Source organism: Macaca nemestrina, chromosome 13, assembly GCF_043159975.1.
Source record: "Macaca nemestrina isolate mMacNem1 chromosome 13, mMacNem.hap1, whole genome shotgun sequence".
Taxonomy (NCBI): Eukaryota; Metazoa; Chordata; class Mammalia; order Primates; family Cercopithecidae; genus Macaca; species Macaca nemestrina.
Window position 1 is genome coordinate 76,587,403 of NC_092137.1, and position 15,722 is coordinate 76,603,124.

Consider the following 15,722-nt stretch of genomic DNA (forward strand, 5'->3'; position numbering starts at 1 on the left):
GGTTAATATCCTAAAGTGCAATGATACTGTAACACACATATCTTTTTTCTGGAAAAAAAAATTAACCTATTTGGACACCAGAAACATGCTATTTTTATACTTGTGATAATAAGTTCTCATACTTTTTATTTTTATTTTAAGTTCTAGGATACATGTGCAGAATGTGCAGGTTTGCTACAGAGGTATACATGTGCCATGGTGGTTTGCTGCACCTATTAACCTGTCACTTAGGTTTTAAGCCCCGCGTGCATTAGGTATTTGTCCTAATGCTCTTCCTCCTCTTGCTCCCCACTCCCCATCAGGCCCCAGTCTGTGATGTTCTCCTCCCTGTGTCCATGTGTTCTTATTGTTCAACTCCCAGTTATGACTGAGAACATGCAGTGTTTGGTTTTCTGATCATGTGTTAGTTTTCTGAGAATGATGGTTTCTAGCTTCATCCCCTGCAAAGGACATAAACTCATCCTTTTTTATGGCTGCATAGTATATATGCCACATTTTCTTTATCCAGTTTATCACTGATGGGCATTTGGGTTGGTTCCAAGTCTTTGCTATTGTGAATAGTGCTGCAATAAACATACGTGTGCATGTGTCTTTATAGTAGAATGAGTTATAATCCTTTGGGTGTGTACCCAGTAATGGGGTTGTTGGGTCAAATGGTATTTCTGGTTCTAGATCCTTGAGGAATAGCCACGCTGTCTTCCACAATGGTTGAACTAATTTACACTCCCAACAGTGTAAAAGTGTTCCTATTTCTCCACAGCCTTGCCGACATCTGTTGTTTCCTGACTTTGTAATAATCGCCATTCTGACTGGCATGAGATGGTATCCCATTTTGGTTTTGATTTGCATTTCTCTAATGACCAGTGATGTTGAGCTTTTTTTTATATGTTTGTTTACCACATAAATGTCTTCTTTTGAGAAGTGTCTGCTCATATCCTTTGCCCACTTTTTGACAGGGTTGTTTGTTTTTTTCTTGTAAACTTAAGTTTCTGTAAATTCTGGATATTAGACCTTTGTCAGATGTGTAGATTGCAAAAATTTTCTCCCATTCTGTAGGTTGCCTGTTCACTCTGATGATAGTTTCATTTGCTGTGCAGAAGCTCTTTAGTTTAATTAGATCCCATTTGTCAATTTTGGCTTTTGTTGTAATTGTTTTTGGTGTTTTAGTCATGAAGTCTTTGCCCATGCCTATGTCCTGAATGGTATTGCCTAGGTTTTTATCTAGTGTTTTTATGGTTTTCAGTTTTACATTTAAGTCTTTTGTTTTGTTTTTGAGATGAAGTCTCGCTGTGTCACCAGGCTGGAGCGCAGTGGCGTGATCTCAACTCACTGCAACCTCGGCCTCCCGGTTTCAACTGATTCTCTGCCTCAGCCTCCTGAATACCTGGCATTATAGGCATGTGCCACCAGGCCTAGCTAATTTTTGTCATTTTAGTAGAGATGGTTTCATCACATTGGTTATGGTGGTCTTGATCTCTTGACCTCATGATTTGCCTGCCTCAGCTTCCCAAAGTGCTGAAATTACAGGCATGAGCCACCCCTCCTGGCCCACATGTAAGTATTTAATCCATCTTGAGTTAATTTTTATATAAGGTGTGAGGAAGGGTTCCAGTTTCTCTTTTCTGCATATGGCTAGCCAGTTTTCCCAGCTCCATTTATTAAATAAGGAATATTTCCCCATGCTTGTTTTTGTCAGGTTTGTTGAAGATCAGATGGTAGTAGATGTATGGTGTTTTTCTGAGGTCTCTGTTCTGTTTCATTGGTCTGTATATCTGTTTGGTACCAGTACCATGCTGTTTTGGTTACTGTAGCCTTGAGTTCTCATACTTATTGCATTATTTATCTTCTAAAAAACACTCTTGGTGATGCTTGCCTTTTTATCTATAGAGCTTGCCATTTAAATTTTTTAGCACAGTCCTTATAATGACTTTTTTCCTCATATCTCTTAAACATCTCCTTCAACCTCTATCTCATCCCAACTCACCATAAGTTAAAATCTTAACAATTGTAATCCATGCCACAAGTCATCAATCTTTACTTACCAACAAAATGGGGCATCTGACTGGAGAGTGATCTAACTCAGAATCCCATTTTGGGGGTCTGCTTCCTAGGACTACTTCCTAGGAAGTTGTATTACATTCGGTTTCTCAGACATAGACCCCAAGACAAACTATTTTTGTAAAAATAAATATTTAGGAAGTAAAGTCAAGTCAATAGGGGAGTGAGACAGACTGGGAAGGGCTGGAGAACAAGCAGGGGTGCAGTATTCAGGTAATTTTTATAGACAGTGGATTCAGTGTTGACCTGTAATGGAGCTCTGGAAAAAGGGTAGGTCACTCCTTCTCACACTTGTCAGTCATGGGTTAAGAACTGCATTGGAGGAGATACTCCTGACTTCCATTCACACAGCTAAAGTAGGATCCAACAGCCTGAGTGTGGTCCTCGGACAAAGAGACACTGGTGTTAGCTTCTTTTATTTTGATTTCTCTCAGGCTTCCCGCTTTTAATTAGCATTCTACTGTTAACCTCATTCAGTAAGGATCTGTTGCATGTCTGCTATGTGTCTAACACTAATTAAAAATGCTTATCAGGTTAGCATTCTAAATCCAGCCGTTTACTATGAACATCAAATTTTCCAAATCAAAGTCAGGAGTATCTCCTCCAGTACAGCCCTCTCAAAATAAAAGCAAGGATAATTGTTTAGGAAGAGTACTAAATATATTCAGTTTTGGACTGCATTGAGAGGGAAAGGGAGAAAATATTTGAGCACTTATGAAGTTCTTACATACACTATTATTGAATCCTAAGAATAATCTCATAAGGTAAACAATGTTACTTGCATTCTATATCAGATAACTGATCTGTGGCTTAGACAGGCTAGGCAGTTTTTACAGGGCTAAGATGTTTGGTGACAAAGACTCTCTCCTTGACCAAACTTTAGTAAGGCTACTTTCAGTTTCTCCACTAGGCTTCAACCTTGGCCCCTGTCCTTTTTGGGCCTGCATAGTCACCTTGCTTCAAGAATCCTGGTAAGTCTGTTATGGAAGGATTCCTCACTTTTGATATCTTATCACACTTGATATCCAATTGAATTCCTTATCCCCCACCCTCTGTATCTGATCACCCTGACCTGCAGTTAGCAAGAATCCTGAAGTCAGATTAGCCAGAATTCCCCTACGCTTGATGTCTCCTTCTGATAATTTTCTATCAACTGAAACCCCATTCTGTTTACTGACTATAAACCCCAGCTGTCTTTGCTGTATTTGGAGTTGAGCCCAATTTCTCTCCCCAGTTGCAGTAGTTTCAACACCTATTGCAATAGTCCTGAATAAAGTCTCCCTTACAAAAGTCAGAATAAGTTGTTTTTTTTTTAATAGTTGCTGTCATCAGTATGAGCACTAAAATTTTCCACTGTGATAGCAGTCTCAGGAGAGATGAAAAGAAGCCTGAATAAAAGTCGATCATGTGCACATATATCTTCAGTGTTTACAAGTTTATGCAAAAGTAAGGTCCGGGGAACTCTTAAAATAGAAGACTTCAGCCCTTCCAATATCCCTTATCCTTCAGACTTTTGTGTCAAAAATATTGTTAAGTTACAGCTTGTGTAACTTCCTGGACCTCTGTGTCCATCTTGCCTCCATTTGTCCATCTCCTCCTGCCTGTGAGCACCGGTAGTTCTTCCGCCCATCACCTCCTTTCCTTTTGAGAACATTAACCTCTCTTAAGCCACCACCATGACCAGTATTCTGTCCTCAGAATGGGGTGACTCTAGCTTTTATCTCCCTTCCAGGTAGCCTCTATTCCTACAAGACAGTTCGAGGTAAGGTTGTAATCTTTGATGAGACTTTAATGAAAATTCAAAATAACACAAAGGTATAAAAAACATAAGGAATAATGAACACCTGCCATTAGCACCTCTTTAAGTCTCAAATTGCATGATGTTACTCTGGCACCTATAATATGCTTTCTTTCCTCATCATAGGGCTTTTCCCCGCAAATGCCAATTTGTCTCCATGTCATCCAGGATAGTTTAACTCTATCAGAGACTGAGGATTTCAGCATGTTTTGTTATTCTGAATCCAGGCCCAACAAGACAGAGATATCAGAACCAAGAAGTCCAGCCTCAACACATTTCTCGAAGTCTGCAGTAGTTAGCCTTTGTGACATGCATGGAATGTTCCTGGTTTAATTTTACTTTGTCAGTTCTAGTCCTTTTGTTTTAACCTCTCCAGGAAAGTGTAGACAAGCTTGTATGTCTTTCCTTTAGTCTTCTCAGTCCCCCTTTTATTTTTCTGCAATGAGCTAGTTAAACTAGGTCACATAAACATATACGTGCATGCATATGGGCATATTTACACACACACACAGACCTATAGCTAAAGAAATATCAGTCTCCCAGCACAGTGCAGCCTCAACTAGTGGTTTAAAAAGAAACTCTTCTCTAAAGGAAAAATAGTCTGCAGAGTTGCAACTCTGGGTAAAACATCTACAACCACTTAGATCATTGCTCTGAGCAATTGCACTTCTTCTAGACAGCATTCAAACATCTTTTCTGATGCTAATCTCTGCCTTACATTTGCATAACTGAAAGGCCTATCAGGAATGTGTTTTTCTGAACACTGTTTGCCCTACAGTTGTTTTCAAGTTTTCACTGCTTTAAAAGCTATGAAATGGCTCTAAAACATGTTTTTCCTACTGCTTCTTTTGAGATTTCAAATATATTTTTAAAACTTTTAATTTTAAACTAATTTTAGTACAAAGAGCTTCCTTACATCCCTCACATCACATCCACTAACGTCACCATCTTACATAACCACAGTATAATGATCAGAACCAGAAAATTAACTGTTGCACAATATTGTTAACTAAACTACAGGATTTATCTGAATTTCCACAATTTTACTATTAAAGTTCTTTTTCTGTTTCAGGGTCATCCAATGTCAATTTTCAGTCAGAGTTCATACTCACTAACCACTTAGGTCATCTTTTTTTAACATCTCTAGGAAAACGATGCTCTTTTTAAGCACATACCTGAAATGGAAACCGAGACCTGGGATGACAGTTCTCTTCTGGTTTCCAGATGGAGCAGTAATCCTCAAATTAGTGATAGCACTGCGTGTGGCAAAAGGGAATCTGTCTCCCTGCTGAAACTGGAAGTGAAAGTAGAGAGCATTTCTTAGGTTGAATTCAGTAGACTCTAAGTGTTTTGTTTAATTTAATTTAATTTAATTTAGGAGAGCTAAATAATTAAACATGAGGCCAAAGTACATAAGAAAGTGGCAGTCTTTTATTGCAAATATGCGCACACTCTCGGGTGAGGTTCCCCGGTCCACGAATGCGGGGGTGGAAGAAGTCACACCGGCTCCTGCCAGCAGCGGACTTTTATGCATTGGTACTGGAAGGGGGAGGGCAGTGGGCGGGATAAGGGTGTGATAGGGGCGTCTCCATAGGCGTGGCCGGGTAAGTTTTGATCTCTTTGAATTGACATCACCTGGCGCATGCTTGGTTGATCTGCATCTTCCCGGGCGCGGGAAAGTTGGTGATGAAGGACCCGGAAGCAACACGGGTGGTGCCTTCTTGTTTACCTTCCTCCATCTTGTCCCTTCTCCCTCACCCAAACACTAAGATGAAGATCTGTGAACATTACCCATAGCAATGGTCCCAGGAAATACTCGCAGGGAAGTGGGACCAGGAATGCCCAAAGGTAAGAGGCCAACCAAGGGTGCCATATTGAACAAAATTCCCCCGACTTAATTCCGTGAGGGAGCTCCACAAATAGTGGAGCTTGTACCTCAGAATCTTTTTAATTAGAGGTACAGGAAGCTGGAATGTGTGTACCCTTTGCCTTCATCAGTCATTGATTAATAGCTGCTCCTGGACAGGATCTACATTCTCAAAGTTAGCTCTTGGGACTGTAGGCCAAGTAGTTCTGGCAGCCAGAGCCCACCTGCCTACAAAGAATCACAGGTGCTGGCCCTACACATGGAGCCAGTGTAGAAGAAATGCTCTTGGAACTAGATCCTCATCTCTCACCTATACAAAATCAACTCAAGATCAATCTAAGACTTGAAATCATAAAGATTCTAGAAGAAAAACTCTTCTAGACATTGACTTAGGCAAAGACTTCATGACCAAGATCTAAAAAGCAAATGCAACAAAAACAAAGGTAAATAAATGGGACTTAATTAAACTAAAAAGCTTCTACACAGCAAGAGAAATAATCAGCAGAGTTAACAGACAACCCACAGAGTGGGAGAAAATTTTCACAATCTATACATCCAACAGAGGACTAATATCCAGATTCTACAAAGAGCTTAAAAAAATCATCAAGAAAAAAACAATCAATCCCATCAAAAAGTTAGCTAAGGACATGAATAGATAATTATCAAAAGAAGATATATGAATGGGCAATACGCATATGGAAAAATCCTCAACATCACTAAGTGTCAGGGAAATGCAAATCAAAACCATAATATGATACCACCTCACTCCTGAAAGAATGGCCATAATAAAAAATTTAAAAAAAAAACTAAAAATAATAGATGTTGTCATGGATGTGGTGAAAAGGGAACACTTTTACACTATTAGTGAGAATGTAAACTAGTACAATCACTATGGAAAACTGTTGAAATTCCTTAAAGACTAAAAGTAGATCTACCATTTGATCCAGCAATCCCACTACCAGGTATCTACTCAGAGGAAAAGAAGTCATTATACGAAAAAGATACTTGCACATGCATGTTTACAGCAGCACAATTTGCAATGGCGAAAATATAGGACCAGCCCAAATGCCCATCAATCAATGAGTGGATATAGAAAGTGTGTGTGTGTGTGTGTGTGTATGTATGTGTGTGTGTGTGTGTGTATGTATGTATGTGTGTGTGGTGGGGGGGTTGCATGGATATATACTCAGCCATGAAAAGGAATGAAATGATGGCATTCACAGCAACCTGGATGGAATTAGAGGCTATTATTCTAAGTGAAGTAACTCAAGAATGGAAAGCCAAACATTGTATTTTCTTACTCATATATTAGAGCTAAGCTATGAGGACACAAAGGCACAAGATTAGACTTTGGGGATTTGAGGGAAAGGGTGGGGGGTAGTGAGGGATAAAAGACTACATATTGTGTGCAGTGTACACTGCTTGGGTGATAGGTGCACCAAAATCTCAGAAATCACCACTAAAGAACTTATTCGTGTAACCAAACGCCACCTGTTCCCATAAAACCTATTGAAATAAAAAAATTAAAAATTAAAATATAAAATAAAATTAATATAGCTACCAAAACAAGATAAACAATAACTAGCCATCAAGTAATAGTACTTGATATCACCATTGTATACACATAGTCCATTCTCACTTTACCTGGTAATTGGAGTGACCATCTATATTAGTTAATTAACCCTATCAAGCGGAAAATACAAAAAGCAAACTTCTATATTTATGACATGAGGTAATTTTGCAACTTGGAACAAGGAACTTACTGAAGTTAGGCTCCTACTTTCCCAGAGAAACGGGAAAAGTGGTAGTATCTCTTTGGGTATTTACATTTCAGTAAGATGGCTTCCATGTTCTTCAGAAAGATTTTCTTGGATATAAAGGTGACAATAAAACCTATCTAGTTTTCAAGAAGATTAACTGGAGACAGTACTAACAACATTTTCTTAAGTAAATACTCTAAAAAGAAAAGCTGGGGAAGGGGGTTTGGGGGTGTTTTCCTCCCTTATTTTTAACAAGAAGCATTAAGTCTCTCTATGTTTTGTGTTAATTTTTATTTTTTCTTGGAAAAGTCATAAGACTTATTGACTCCAGAATCCCAGTTTATATATTCTTTCAGTCTATAACACACACACACACACACACACACACACACACACACGCTTAGTCTTCCAGACATCATTATAAGCCATCAAAACTTAAAGTGGATTAGTAAATGTACCTTTTAAAAATCAGTAATTAATTTGTGATATCATTAGTGAAGATACTATGACAACTATATTTTTAAATATGCATTTTCAGCATATAACTCATAAAGGAAATTGTGTAATTTATGTCTGATAGACCCAGTGACATGAAAATTGTTAACAACAACAACAAAAAGAATCTGAAAGTATGAGTCCAGAGTTAAGGGTGTACATTGAACTCTTGTGGGACAGGAAAAATCATAGGCTCTATACCTTTTCAAGGCACTGTCAATTTTGTAAGGAAAATATATTCACTGGACATAAAGAATGTTTGCTAGAGTGGTGGAAAAGTTCATTTTCCCTGACATACTGAAAACCAGATATATTATAGAGATAAAAATGGAATTTAGCAAGCAATAAGGTATGGGCATTTGTGACTGGAGTCAAAATTCCACCGGCTTTAACTATTTAAGATTTATCCCACCTATTTCATTGAGATTAAGTTTTTAATGAATACTTGGAAAGGGAAAAAAGGCTATAGCATAGCATGAGATCAACTATGTCAACAACATTCTCGGTTACCTGGAACGATTGTGAAAGGGGTTGTCTGATATTCTTTCCACTTGCCCTTCCTAGCAGTTGCTCTAATTTACTGTGTTTATAGATACCCAAAGCAGCCACATTAGGCATTTGTTCTTGGCAAGGGAAAAAACTTTAAATGCATTCAGACTGCAGAAAAATTTGGTTGAGCATCCATCTCCTTTTGATTCTGAAGACCACAGAGTTATGGAATGAAAGACTAGACAATAACTTGGAGATCAGAGTGCCCTCTCCTCACTGAACAAATGAGGAACTTTAGAGAGAAGGCAAAGTGACTTGCACAAGCTCATGTGGACACTTTAATTTGAATTAAGGCTAACGAATCTCAGTATATGGGCTTTAATAACTTTAAGCAACTTAATAACATATGTTGCTTAACAATTTTGCCTAGGTTAACTTCCCTAAGTCTTAAACTATAATTCTATAATGCAAGTTTGCTATTTTTATTGCCCTTCCATATCAGCAGATAACAAGTTAAAAATCTGTGTTTTTAAATTTTCCACACTCTTTCGTACACTGACCCATTGGGTCCAGCCTTCATACTGGCGGAAGGTGCTCCTCCTATGCTATCCACTACCCGCCAGGGTTTGTTCGGACTACATCCAGTCCCATAACCTCCAGGACAGCATTTACTCTGCATTTATAGCTTGCTTTTATCCACTTTCTGAAACGAAAATTGATATGGGATCATTGATTTTGGAGCATTGCACATTATATATTCTTACTCATCCATTTCTACTAAAATGTTTTCTAAATGAATTCCTTATTTTCTTACCTTAATAAGTCACCTTTACACAATAGTATACTTTTTCATGACTAGTAACATAGCACATAAATGCGCTTGTATTATTTACTTAAGACTATTATTCAAAATACCTCTCTGTTATTAACCTATAAGTTGCCAGATAAAAGATGTACAGCATATCCAGGACTTGGAAATTTTGAATAAAACTGCCATTATTTATCTTCATTTTCTGTCTTCACTTTATGTGATAAATTATAAGAAACTTCATAATCCCGAAACATTCTGTCTGATAATAGCAGTAAATTTTTGAAGCAGAAGATGAACCATCCTATGTTTGTTTTTGTACCTTTATGAAATATTCTTCCCTTTAATCTCTATCCTTGTTGACATTTCAGCATGCCTAATTTAAAAAAAAATATTGTTCAATAAAAATATACACCATATCAACTTACTGGTGGCTTTGGCCCACTTCTTCTATTTTCCTTTCATTACAGATTTTTATTAGCTGTGAAAGAACAGACTTCCCAATTTCAAGAAAAGTTTGGTAATATAGTTTGTAAGGCCATATAAATATATATGCCTCAGGTGTACTAGGCTAGAGGTTTTGCGCCCTCAGAATTCCAGGTGTGCATCATATAACTTTTAAATTACAAACTTATAATAAGATGGAAATTTCTTATAGAAAATGTGTGCAAATTTTTTTTTTAAGAGAGATTACACTTCTCAGTATCTAACCTATAGAAATTCATGTGCAAGAACATGTAAACTGCCAATAACTAGTTTATTGCACAAGACCATATGTACAAGGATGGCCACTGCAGAATTGATTGTAATGGCAAAAAACAAAACAAAACAAAACAAAAAAAACCTACCAAATGTCTAGCAATAGGAAGTATTATAAAATGCAATACTATGCATAGGTAAGAATAACAAAATAAGATCATTATATACTAACACAGAATAACTTAAAATTTATTGTTAAATGGAAAATAAAATGAAAAATCCATATAGAATGCTAATATTTGTATAAATACACTTCAGAGAACAAAACTATTATACAGGGGTGTTTGTGTGTGTATGTGTATGTGTGTGTGTGTATGTATGTGTGTATATATATATATACTTCGCATATTATACTGTGTGTATAGCCCATTCAATAAATATTTATTGAGTGTCCATCTTGTACAAAACACTTTTCTAGAACATTATTTTCATGCACAATTAAAGGATTTAGAAGTCAGAACTGAGGATAAAATTTGGACATCAATGGCCTATAAATGGAATGTAAACCTGTTTAGATGAAATTACTTGGGAAAAGAATAGAGAAAATAGGAACAAGTCTAGAATCATCTAGAATAAAGGGATGGCAGTAGCCTCTCTAAAGAAGGAATGGGTAGGAAGTGTATATGGAGATGTTTAGCTTTCTATGTATGTTTGAATCCCCCTTTTATCCCTTTGGGACTCTAGTCATTGATCATTTGTGTAAATAAAGCTAGATGTTCATATTTTGCATTTATAGGAGGGAATGTAGTATAGCAAGATTAAAATTAGATTTTAAAATGCTTTTGGTGTGTAGCAAGAGTGGAATGTGGGGATGTTGGTAGGAAACAAATATTGATGTTACCTATTCTCCTGGAAAGCGCATTTCAGAGATCACCCAAACATAATATGGGTTCCTCTCAGCCTCCATGAGGAATACTAAGCAGGGCAAAAGTAGGGCTGTGTTCCTCTTCTCTTTTCATCTGAACTTGAATACTTTAAATAGGGGCACATAAAGACTTTGAAGAAAACACAATTTAACTCCACATTTTGTTAAAAAAAAAAAAGACATGATATTATTTAAGGATGAAAAAATAGAAGAAAGTCACTACATTCTGAGAATAAACATTAAAAAGAGAATTAATATAAGACATAAAAACAAATCCTCCTGCAAATAACTAGGGATGTTTTTGAAAATCTATATTAAGTACTATATTGAGTTAAATATGTGAGGCACACACGCCAATGGACAAAAATGAAAACTGAAAATACAATCCTGAGATTTAGAAAGATTTTCCTCAGATAAAAACCATGATCATAAAACTTAAAAGTAGGTTAATAGGAAGAAGACTGGATAAAGAACAAAATGTTGAATTAGAAAAATAAATGTTTAAAAAACTCTCTCAAACTCAGAATTACAAGATGAGGAAAACAATTCAAGCAGCAGAATTTGTAATAATACAAAACAAAAACAATTACAAGATCTAAGATCACAAAATAGAAATACTTGAAGCAAGGACATCACATAAATAAAAAAAAGAAATACATTAGAACTGAAACTTTTAGAGCTGAATAAAATAATTTGTGTGATCAGATTGAAAATATTAGCTGAGTAGCAAAAAAATGAGGCATGCAGTAAGACCTATCATATTCATATCAAAACTCTAAGCATGAAGAACCTATCAAATTCTAAGTATAAAGAACAATTTTAAAAATTATCCAAGCAGAAAAATAAATAGAATTATCAATATATATATAGATGTTGCTTTTAAAAAATAACTTCATTATACTTTATTATTTGAATTTACCATAATTTTTGACAATTTTTCTCTTAAGAATTTTCAAGATAATTGTGATACAAGGTCAATGGAGTAAGAAAGTCTAGGGTAGTGTTAAGAGAATGGCTGAAATAGCTCAATACACAAAACTTTGTAGGAGATGATAATAAGATAGGCAAAGGCTGACAGATACAAAGAAATTTGACAAGTCAAGAAAATGGAGGTGCTGAAAAAGTCAAATAAAAATTATAATTTAACACTATTCAGCAAAATACTTCCTAAAATTTGTGTTAATCTATTTGTATAAATAAACTATTAAAAACTAAAGGCCTAATGACGCTTATTTTTAACAAAATAAAAACAAGAAATAAAAAGAAAACTCTTTAGTAATATATCAAGAGACGTTCCATAAATACATTCAGAAAAAACACCCACCGAGAAACTAATTTCAAACAACAAAATTTAACTCTCTTTTACAGCCCCCACCCAACATTTCTAGAGAAAATTCTTCGCATATAATCAACATGTGTGAATTTAAATTACATCATTAATTTGAATTAAAATTGCATATTTACTATTTTTTTGGTCTTTTGATATATTTAACACTATCATTGCAAATATTGTTTAATAGGAAATAAATCAGGGCTCCAATTGTCACTTATGCACATATTCTTTCTGATGTGAAGCAAATTAAATTTAAGCTTGGTATTTTAAAAAATATTATGTTTTTGGTAGTTGTAATTCTGTAATAAGAGAATAATTCAGCTCATTACCAGTGTATAGGTTCACAAATGTTGCTATCTATAAGAATAGTACTTTATTTTAATAAAATGTGATCAATTATTTTAAGGTTCACATTCTGAACAGTATAATAATATAAGGCAAAGCAGTTTTTGCTGCTTAAAATTTTGGAAGTTGCATCTTCACGTACAAAATTCTCTAAATATAATATTCGTATTTAGAAAATTCTGATGCTTTTTTATTTTTTGCAATAGAGGTTAATACAAGTATTTATACTTCTAATAAACTGAAGAGGTTTAGAATTAGTATTTTCATGCTCACTGTGGCAGTTGGGTATAAAATACAAAAGCTTGTAAATGTGACATTAAAATAACTCTGGAACTAAATTGATTAAGATACCATTTTAAAATTCAGTGCTCGAGAGGAAACAACCCACATGTCTCTAAATAGATGAATAAACACTGTATACATACGATAGAATAATATTAGCCTTAAATAGAAATGCAATCCTGATAAATGATACAACATGGATGAAAGTTAAAGACGTTAATACTAAGTGAAATAAACCAAACACAAATAGACAAATATTGTATGATTCCACTTATACAAAAATGCCTAGAATTTGAAAATTCATAAAGACAGAAAGTAGTTTAGAGGCTATCAGGGGTTTGTTTAATGATTATGATTCTTTAATGATTATAAGATTTCTATATGGGGCAGTGAAAGGGTTGTGGGAGTGGATAGCTATAATGGTTGTACAATTGTGGATATAATTATTGCCACTGAATCGTACACTTAAAATTGATTGAGATGATTAATTTTGTGTTACATATACATTATGCTACATACAAAAAAGTAAAAGGAGATTTTAGATAGTTACATACAAACTATGCTTTCATATTTGGAGTAAAAATGACGGGTAAGGCCAGACATGGTGGCTCACGCCTGTAATCCCAGCACTTTGGGAGGCTGAGGCAGGTGGATCACCTGAGGTCAGGAGTTCAAGACCAGCCTGGCCAACATGGGGAAACCCTGTCTCTACTAAAAATAAAAAACATTAGCTGGGTATGGCGGTACGTGCCTGTAATCCTAGCTACTTGGGAGGCTGAGGCAGGAGAATCACTTGAACCCAGGAGGCACAGGTTGCAGTGAGCCAAGACTGTGCTTCTGCACTCCAGTCTGGGCTCCAGAGCAAGATTCTGTCTCAAAAAAAAAAAAAAAAAATACTGAGCGGTAAGAAAGATAATATATTTATTAATGCAAAATTAGTTACTGTTTATACCTATTAGACAGAGTCATTCTGAACTGATCTAAGACAAAGTTATAACAGCTCTGAATGAAATTCAGAATGAAATATTTTAAATCTTTAGGAGGTTACCTTAGAATTAAAATAAATAGATATTGGGGATATTATTACAATCTAAGTATAGTCACTTTTATACTACATAATTTTTCAATAAACTACATACTAATGCTTTCTTAATATTGAAAAATTTCAATTTTGTAGAGGTAAATTTATTGTATTCATGGTATTTTTAGATCTACAATAACCTCTTAGTGTTTATTTAATCAAAACTATTAGTTTTTCCTCGTTTTTTTCTTTATGTTTTGCTTAGAAATACCTTTGCCACCTGAAGAAAAAAAAATATTAAAGTATGCTTTATTTAAAATATTTTATATTTTTGATTTTTGATTACTCATAAAAGCATATATGTATACATAATATATTGCACCTACTTTTTTTTTTTTTTTTGAGATGGGGTCTCACTGTGTTGCCCAGACTGGAGTGCAGTGGTGCAATCTCGGCTCACTGCAAATTCCGCCTACAGGGTTCACGCCATTCTCTGCCTCAGCCTTCCAAATAGCTGGGACTACAGGTGCCCGCCACCACGCCTGGCTAATTTTTTGTATTTTTAGTACAGACGGGTTTTCACCATATTAGCCAGGATGGTCTCAATTTCCTGACCTTGTGATCCACCCACTTTGGCCTCCCAAAGTGCTGGGATTACAGGTGACAGCCACCGTGCCTGGTCTGTACTTACTTTTTACTCCTCAAGTAACTATCCCAGAACTATTTATCAGGTGATTTTATGTTTTACCACTAATAAATTATCCTGGCCGGGTACAGTGGCTCATGACTGTAATCCCAGCACATTGGGAGGCCTTAGGAGGGCAGATCATGAGGTCAGGAGTTCAAGACCAGCCAGGCCAACATAGTGAAACCCCGTCTCTACTAAAAATACAAAAATTAGCTTGGCATGGTAGTTCACGTCTGTCATCCCAGCTACTTGGGAGGCTGAGGAAGAAGAATCACTTGAACCTGCGAGGTGGAGGCTGCAGTGAGCCTAGATTGTGCCACTGCACTCCATCTTGGGTGACAGAGCATGACTCTGTCCCGGAAAAAAAAAAAAAATTATCCTGTTACATATTGTTAAGGTCTTATGTCTACATCTGATCATTTTATTCAGCGTCACTGTTCTGAAAAATTTTGAGACAGTACCATAATATCTAAATTACAGAAAATAGAGCATATGTTGTACTATCTGGCATGCAAGTACATATAATTACCCTCATTTGCAAGTAATTGTATGATTACAAGTAGTTTTACAACTTTAAAGCATTTTTTTAAGCTTCTATTCCCACCATCTTGTGAAAAAAATTGTTGAGATTTTAATTACAATTGCATTAACATATGTATTAACTTGGGAAAATCTACTTTCATTTTTTCAGCTCGTTGTTTTTGTTATTTACCTCCATAGCTTTAAATAACATACTAAATAATATTGTTGTTTCTTTATTACTTAGTTTTAAATATAATCCTTTCACTTCCTATTAAAAAGGAAGACTCTTTTTTTTTTTTAATTATACTTTAAGTTCTAGGGTACATGTGCACAACGTGCACGTTTGTTAAATATGTATACATGTGCTATGTTGGTGTGCTGCACCCATCAACTCGTCAGTTACATCAGGTATAACTCCTATTGCCATCCCTCCCCTTCCCCCATCCCCAGTATAGGCCCCAGTGTGTGATGTTCCCCTTCCCATGTCCAAGTGATCTCTGTTAAATTCCCACCTATGAGTGAGAACATGCGGTGTTTGGTTTTCTGTTCTTGTGATAGTTTGCTGAGAATGATGGTTTCCAGCTGCATCCATGTCCCTACAAAGGACACAAACTCATCCTTTTTTATGGCTG